The following is an 8201-nucleotide window of genomic DNA, read 5'->3' as shown; positions in this document are numbered from 1 at the left end:
CGGAGGGTGGAGGAAGGAGGAAGAGAGCAGGGCAGGGAGAGCATGGTAGAGAGAGGCGGCGCCGGTAGGCAGTAAGGAGGAGCAAGGCATAAAATTCGCCAATTAGCTTAGGTTAATCAAGACTAGGGGTGGGCAACACACTAATTAATCAATTTTTTATTCTGAAGAGCGAGTAGAGGAGAGTAGTAATGCCTCCGTACAGGTATTAGGGCCTCCTCACGCATCGGGTGCACTTTGAGAACCATATCCATATTTCTAGCGTTGCTCGGCAATTCGGCCTGCCTGGAAGTTTCTTTTTAAGTGGTTGTCTTTAGCTAAGATCCTGGTCTTGATTCAGTGGAAGTAGGCCCTTCTAGGAGACAGTGGAAATCTTGATTGACTCCCAGTTGCGATTTGGTCCCTTTTGTGGACTGTTTTTCTATGTAGGCTTTGGTTGATCCGTAATAACATCATTTTTTGTAGATTATAGTCTTGTTTTGCCCTAAGGCTTACTGAATTTTGCCAAGAGATTTTAGATGTCCTTCAAGTATACTCTAGTAGGCATTTTGACTATGTGGTGGCACATAGTGCTTTGAGTTCTATCTCAGTTTTGTAACTTTTCTTTTCTTTTATTCAACTTCTTCTTCTTTCATTACAAAAAAAACAAACAAAATGCCCAAGGCCACCAAGGATCCTTAGAGGCCAAAGGAGCACCCCACGTGTGAACTCGGGATGTGCCCGCACCTTTGCCACCCTAGCATGCATGGGGGAAAGCCCTTAGAGATAGTGTTTGAGTGGAGCATTGAAACTCTTTTGTGAATCTCCACATTAAACAAAATTAATTTAGGAGATCCTTTGCATCTCTCTTTTGCAACATTTGCTTTAGCATTATACCCACAGGTAGTGCCAATGCCTACTTGTGCACTCTTGTTAACATGGCAGGTCCTATATGCTAAAAAGCATAGCTTCTCTTAAGGTCTAAACTCACTAAATGTGGGTGGATCGAGCAAGCACTGCGGATGAGTTAAGGTAGTTAAGGAGGACCCCTTAACCCACATGGAAAATAAAGGTCTTACTTAGCAGTTATGTACTTTAAGCAAGATTCTTGCTAAAGTCTAAATGAATTCAAAAGTAAACCTATGAATTCATTTGAAAGAGACTACACCATAGAACTCATTTGAAAGAGACTAAGCCTTCATAATATTGAGCTCAAAGAATGGAGTTAATTATAGTGTAATTCACTAATGGAATTTGTTCCCAATGAAATCCTTTTGGATCATTAGAGTATTGGCATGCATATGTTGTTGGATTATTAAAATACGATGTCATTTCCTTAAAAATGATATCTACGAAGACAAGGAGTCTTCTCTTAACATTATCATTAAGGCATATGCCTTAAATTCTTCATTATAGGTTGTGAAAACACACTTGATGGATTTGGTATCAAGTTTGTTTCTTAGTTCATCTAGTATATGAGCATAGTCAAGAGAGCCAAATATTTCCAAATGATTGATACAAGGCTTGACATGTACAAATGCTTCTTCTAGTGTAATATCCTAAAAGGTTTCAATGAGTAGACTATAGTAGCACAAGCTTTACCCAAAAAAGAACATGATAACTTGTCATACATCTTGTTGTTCTACAAACACTAGGTTCTCCCTTTTGCAACTACATTTGGTTAGGAGTATACCTATAAGTGAATTGCCTTTTGATGTCATGATGTGCGTAAAAAGCTTTGAATTGATCTAATTTGTATTCTCATCCATTGTTACATACGATATTTTACCCCACTTGTTGGTTTAATTCTCAGAAAAAACTTTGAATTCCTTGATGCATTTATACTTTTGCTTTAGAAAGGAAGGTATTTTACTCCACCTGTGAGTCTAATTCCCAAGAAGGACTTTCAAGTCCTTGATGTCCTTTTTGCTTTACAAAATAGGTCTAATTTTTTCATGGAAAACCATCAAGGAAGATGATAAAATATAAAGCTTTATTCAAGGATAGAGAGTAAATGAAATATCCAAATTGCTAGAACAAGATGTGGGGAATGGTTGGCAATCTTTCTTAAGATTCATAAATGGTGTCTTGAAAATAGACCTATGTAGGGCATTGGAGAATATTAGCTGTTTTTAAGGAAATCAAACTTTTGAAGTTGAGGTGTCCAAATCTATTGAGCCATAAAGTACTTAAATAAGCCCGGTGATTTTGTTGATTAGCAACTAGTGCTCTCTAAATGGGAATTGTTGAAGAAGCCTTAACCAATCTTGGCACCTTTAGGGACTTGCAAGTTCCTTGATAATGCACCCATACTTGTTAAAATACAAGTTTCATAATATTTTCTATCATTTATCCAAATAAAAAGATTTTGTGGCATAGGTGGTTGCACACAAATCTAACCACCAAACATTACTTATGTGATTATCTTCTTTATTTGCATTGTATATTGTAGCATTTCTATGAAATAGGGATTTTGTGTTGAACTTTGTCTGAGTATTGATCTTGACATTGCTCATTTGAATAACGTGCAAACTATTTATGCTATTGATTTCCTTGATTTTGATTCAGGTTTTGATTTTGATGCTGACTAGCAACTAGGGTGTATTGACCATTGGCAACATCTCACTACTTCTTTATACATTTATATTCTGAATGAGCTAGGTTTCCACACAGTCAAAATATCCAATTCTTTGACTATCTCCTCTTCCAAAGTTGCCTCTTTCTATTAAATTCCATGTCCCCCTTTGAGTTGTACAACCTTGATGACGATGACCTAATAAAGATTATAAAGATTGATAACTATTTAAGTCTACCAGGGCTATGGGAAAATATTCCTTTAGTTTCTACCTCCTTGAGAACCTCTTCCTCTTGCAAAGGAGGCTTATTCATGATTGCTTGAACCTTTGTTAATCCCTCTTCCTCCTTTTGCATTAGGATGTTTGAATCGATTTCAAATGAAGGCAAAGCATCCTTGGTGACTATTGCTGTAACAAACTAACTATCACAAGGGCTAAGACAAAATATCTAAATTTTAGTGACGATAGGGTGTACAAAGGAACTAAAGAGAAATAGTTTACCCAATTAAAAGACCAAGGTAACATCACAAATCAAATTATCCAAAGCACCCAAAGGAAATAATCTCTCTCTCTCTCTCTCTCTCTCTCTCTCTCTCTCTCTCTCTCTCTCTCTCTCTCTTCATCCATTAAAAAGTACTTGTAGAACATCGAAGGGGAAGATTAGACTTTTGAGACAATTGAAGGCATGGTCATATTTATCACATCATCTTGACTATGGTTAATGTTGCTTACTATGTAGACTTTTTAGAGAGCCACTACAAGAGGACCACATGAAAACAGACATTAAACTTGCTAACTAAAGCAAGTATGGAACGAAAAGAACTAGCGTTCAAACGTTGCAACTTCTGACTTCTAGTTAGCAAGAGGCAAGTTTAGCAAGTCTCAAAACTTTATTGCATTTCTCAAAACCACCACAAAATCTAGCTGACCTTTACGTGCCACCAATTGCATGAGCCCTAAAATAAACCTTAAGGTGTCCCATCTACACCACTTGCTCGTATTGTACCCAACCTATACTTCATGGATGGAGGCTAAAGAGAGGTTCGGCCTAGCTCCTTGAGGGTTTGTCTTCCCCTTACCCCCCCCTTGTACATGACCTTGAGAATAACCATAGGCTCTTGTTGGTTTTTGGCTTGCCCAAAGGAAGGCCTTAGTATTGATTTGTGATTAGAAGGGAGAAAGAATTTAGCGTGTTTTTGGGAGGACTTCGTGTTATGGGAAATTACGTGATTGGTCCACGTGTGCTTGTATTGAGTGGACACCAGCTTGCCATGTGTACATTTTGTGCTTTATGACATGCACAGGTCTATAGGGGTTTTCGGTGGCTGATTTTGTGTGTTTGCATTGAATGGATGGGATTTTGGGTGTAGAACATGGTGACTATGATTTCTGTGGAAAACGTTTGGTGCGGATGAGTATTCTCATTGGAATCGTTTGCCAATGCTTAAAGGCAAGAGTGTTTAAAGTGTTGTTTTTCTCTTAGAGGCGAGGAATATTTTGTCAGTAGATTGTTCTGTAGTTCTTGAAAGGGGGAACTATGGAGGAGAGGCGCGTGCAACAAAATTCATCACTTTAGTGCTCAGATTGCATTCCAAAGAGTTGTTATTGCATGCAAGGGATATCCAAGGGAGCTACTTCATGCAGGGCTCACATACAAAACACAAAGCGGAGCCAGTCGAGAACACGTCCTGTAGTTGTTGTTGATTGTTTTCATCTATGTTTGTTTCATGGCTGAGAGTGAGGTATCCCGTGAATCCATGGGCAAATGTCAAGTGTCTCCCATCTTGATGAGTATGAGCAATAACACTTTCCAGTGTGGTCAACTCGTGTCTTCTTCTTGAATGTTCAATTTGTTCATAAATTCAATTTCGATGATTCGATTTCTATTTCTGATGGCACACTTGCAGAGATGCTGAAGTGGGCTACTGGTAAGGACATGGAGGACACTAGTGACGATGCTATTTCTACCATGATTCATGAGACAAGTGCCTTATTTGAGTATTGTATTTGTTCGTGCATGCAGAACCTCATTGCAATAAAATTTTCCAGCCGTTTGAGTGCCAAGAAACAGCAACAAAAATGTAATAGCATCATGAGTTCGCTTGTTCTGCTTACTTCTATTGGTGCTCCACCGAAGCAATCTGTGCTCATCATGAAGAACTCTGCCATTAACAAGAGCGCCAAGCAAGATATTCATAAGGCATTTCAAGTTGATGCACGGGAGGCCTACGATGAAGGTCCATAATAAGTGGTTTTCTCTGGTTTGCTAAACTTGGTTATGTCAATTAAATAATCTGTTGCACTATGCGGGAGTGTCTTACTCCAACGGTAAACTTTCTAAACGTATATTTGTAGAGAATATGTCTTGGTCTCTCAGGATTAGTACGTTTCATTTTTGAAGATTTCTCTAGAGTGTCAAAATTTTAGCAGGAATAATCATTGCATTTCTATTCAGCTCCATAGCGTGTGACAGTTTTGGGTACGAGTGAGAGTCTTATTTCAACTTTAAATCGTGAAACTCTTGGCTAATATTCTTATGTTTTTGGCAATATATTGTCTTCCTTGGAGGTTGGCATGATGTGGTTTTTTCTTGAGGATGTAGTTAATTGGTGGGGTTTTTTGTGGTAGTGTGATGGCTTCGGAATTTTTAAAGACTTGGCACTTCAAGGGTGATACCCCTTTGTGTTTGGAGGCATTGTTTTGGGTTTCATAATACTTGGAAATGTATTATTACTTTTTAATGGTAGGATGAAATAAATGCACATGTTTTCTTACATTTGTTACATAGATTGCGATTATGGATGAAAAATGATTTGAGCATGCAGTCTAATTTTGTTGTACTACAAAACAATAACGAGACTTTACTTCCTTATAACTTCTTGCTTTATGTGCTTGTCGTGAACTCTTTAATATGGTGAAACATAGTTTTCCATTTACATTTGGTTTCCCAACCAATCAACAATTCTAAAAGATATTCGATTACGTACATGATCTCCACAAAGAGAGAAATGGTCAAATCAAACAGATCCCACTTCACAGGATTCTCATTAATATATAAAATTTCAAACACATGCTAGCCATCCAAGAATTTAGCATTTTAATTCCATTGATTCAACTCAATTAGTTCAGTGTTTAAGTCCTCTTCTAATTCCATATGACTTCTATTTTTAACAAAAAAGAAGCGATCTTTGATTTGCAAGGACTACACACAAGCTTTTTCTTGTACCTTGTAATGATCAAATTCATCTTTCGAGATTTTTCGAGTCTCCATGTGAATAGGGCCATACACGTGGAGTTGTGCCATAGTAAAGATACCTAAATACATGCCAAGTGAGTGTAAAACATTAAAACGACCTGCAAGATCAAGCACAATCACAACTAATCATTTGACGAGCTTGATGTACTCTTTTGTGGGGACTTGTGCCAAGCAGGTCCTACAAGGATACTTGGGCGTGGGCTATGTCTCTCAAGAAAGTTGTAATATAGAGCCTATTGTAGGTGGATCATGAGGCCATGATCTCTCGCCATGACTCTACCATCCGCACCCTAGATGTGTGTATGAAACAAAGCTCGAGCCCAAGTTTACCAGAGTGTGAAGAGCCTAATTCGAGGTGATGTGAAGATACATAAGAGAGAGACGGAGTGAAGATATGTTAGGTTTGGAAGCTTGTATATAAGTAGAGGAGTGGTATTATACAACAAGAAGAGTTTTGTAGATTACGATTTGATCAAAGTTAGTGCCATACACGTGGAGTCCCGCCATAACAAAGACACCTAAATGCATGCAAAGTAATTTTTTCTTTGGCATTCTCAAGCTTGTACATAGACGATATGTAAATAGTTGCCAGATGACACTGTCCATCCATTTTTTGGGGTTTGCAAGTTCCCAATCCCCAACATCCAAAATCATATGCCACATCTTGGTGTATGTGTTTGCATCCCTTCCACTTAGGAGAAATCCACCATGGCATACGTGTTTTTCCATTAAAGGAATAATTCACCCTTCCAAACTCCGTCGAGGAGTCCTTAAGATGCACATGTAAACTATATAATAAGTCTGGCAAAGGCATCTCTTTTGCTTGTGTTGTTGGCATATCACCTTCCATCCCTGAATGCAGCACATGCATCTCTTTTGCTTGTGAACTCTCCACCCCAAGCATATCAACTTCCATTCATGAATGCACCATAGGCATATCCCTTCCTTGTATCACTGAATGCATATCCCCACATGGCATCTCTAAATGCACTTAAAATACCTTTGTAAAATATGTCTACTCCAAATACCTTGCAAGCAACTCCCCTCAAAAGTACATGCTTCCAAAATATTTGCCACAAATGACAAAGTATTTGTCTTACTTATCCTAGGCCTTTGGTTTGGCTTGAGTACGGGTTCTTCAACATGAAGACTTTCTGTAGATGAATCCTCACAATCCTCCATCCACCGCCTAAAGGTTGCTTCTTGGTTGAAGAACATTTCTTTTGGGTGCTCCCTAAATAAGCACTTTGGGTAGTCCTCATTTACAAGCTCCATGTATTTTCTAAGAATATGTTCTGCAAGCACTTTGCTGCCATTGATTTGCAAGTTGCGAGACAACTCTTGCATCTTCTTCTCTCGTACAAAAAGGCTTGATTTCTCCTTCTAAGTTCATCTATTTATACATATCAAATCCCCACATGTTATAGTCTATGAGACTAAAAAACCTAACAGAGTAGCAAAAAAAGAGAGTCCATGGAGCCACTAAAGTGACCCCAACTTGAAATCCAACTCCATCGCCTCCATGAAAATAGATAGAGGTTGTTGTCCTTATATAAGAATCATCAATATTATATACATGACATAACCATAAGCAAACAACGTATGTGTGTAAACATCTTCATCCATAGTCCTCGTTTAGGAGTTTGTATGGTGTATTATTAGACTCCTTTGGATTTGATGACTTGGACAAAATAAAGCTCCAAATGGTTCCACAACCTTATTGGGCTCAAATACTTCCATACAAAGCCCTCAATAAATATAATCCATAAAATGGATTTTGAAAGAAATTCTAAGCAGACGAGCATACTGAGGGGTGCTTTGCAAAGACCTGCATGCTTGCGGGTACTTTTTAGACATTTCAATCACAAAAGACCTGAGTCCTGTAGAATTTTTATTTTGTCAACACTTTATGGTCTAAAAGCTAGTTAAAAGAAAGTTATGCTTTCACTCCACAATCTCAAAGCTAGAAAGCTACATGTTTCACTTGGAAATATGTAGCTCACATCTAGCCATCATTAAGGCTACAACTCACGATGCATACAATCAGTCATGATGCTCATGCTAAGTAAGCTATTGATGGCGCAAACATTCAAAACTTTCCAAACAAATAGATAGCAAAACAACATCCAAATGCAACACACAAGCATCTAAATAAGTAAACACTTTGCAAATGCTCGAGCAAGAGAAGCGTGAGCAAACGCTTGAGTAGGAGATGCATAGAATCAGATAAATGAAACTAGACTCTCCAAGCATAGAAGAGAGCTTGCTCCAGGACCTTCAGCACAAACTAGTAGAATAACCAAGAAAATGGCGGTGTATAGAGCCTTACCCACTGCTAGCCCTTTTTAATATTGCAACGCAAACCTTCCCAAACTCTACCTTACCTTATACTA

The sequence above is a fragment of the Dipteris shenzhenensis genome, chromosome 24, assembly GCF_047967505.1.
Source record: "Dipteris shenzhenensis isolate YYH24624 ecotype China chromosome 24, Dip_SZ_1.0, whole genome shotgun sequence".
In the NCBI taxonomy this organism is placed as follows: Eukaryota; Viridiplantae; Streptophyta; class Polypodiopsida; order Gleicheniales; family Dipteridaceae; genus Dipteris; species Dipteris shenzhenensis.
The sequence above is the reverse complement of the archived record's forward strand: the minus strand, read 5'-3'. Positions refer to the sequence as shown.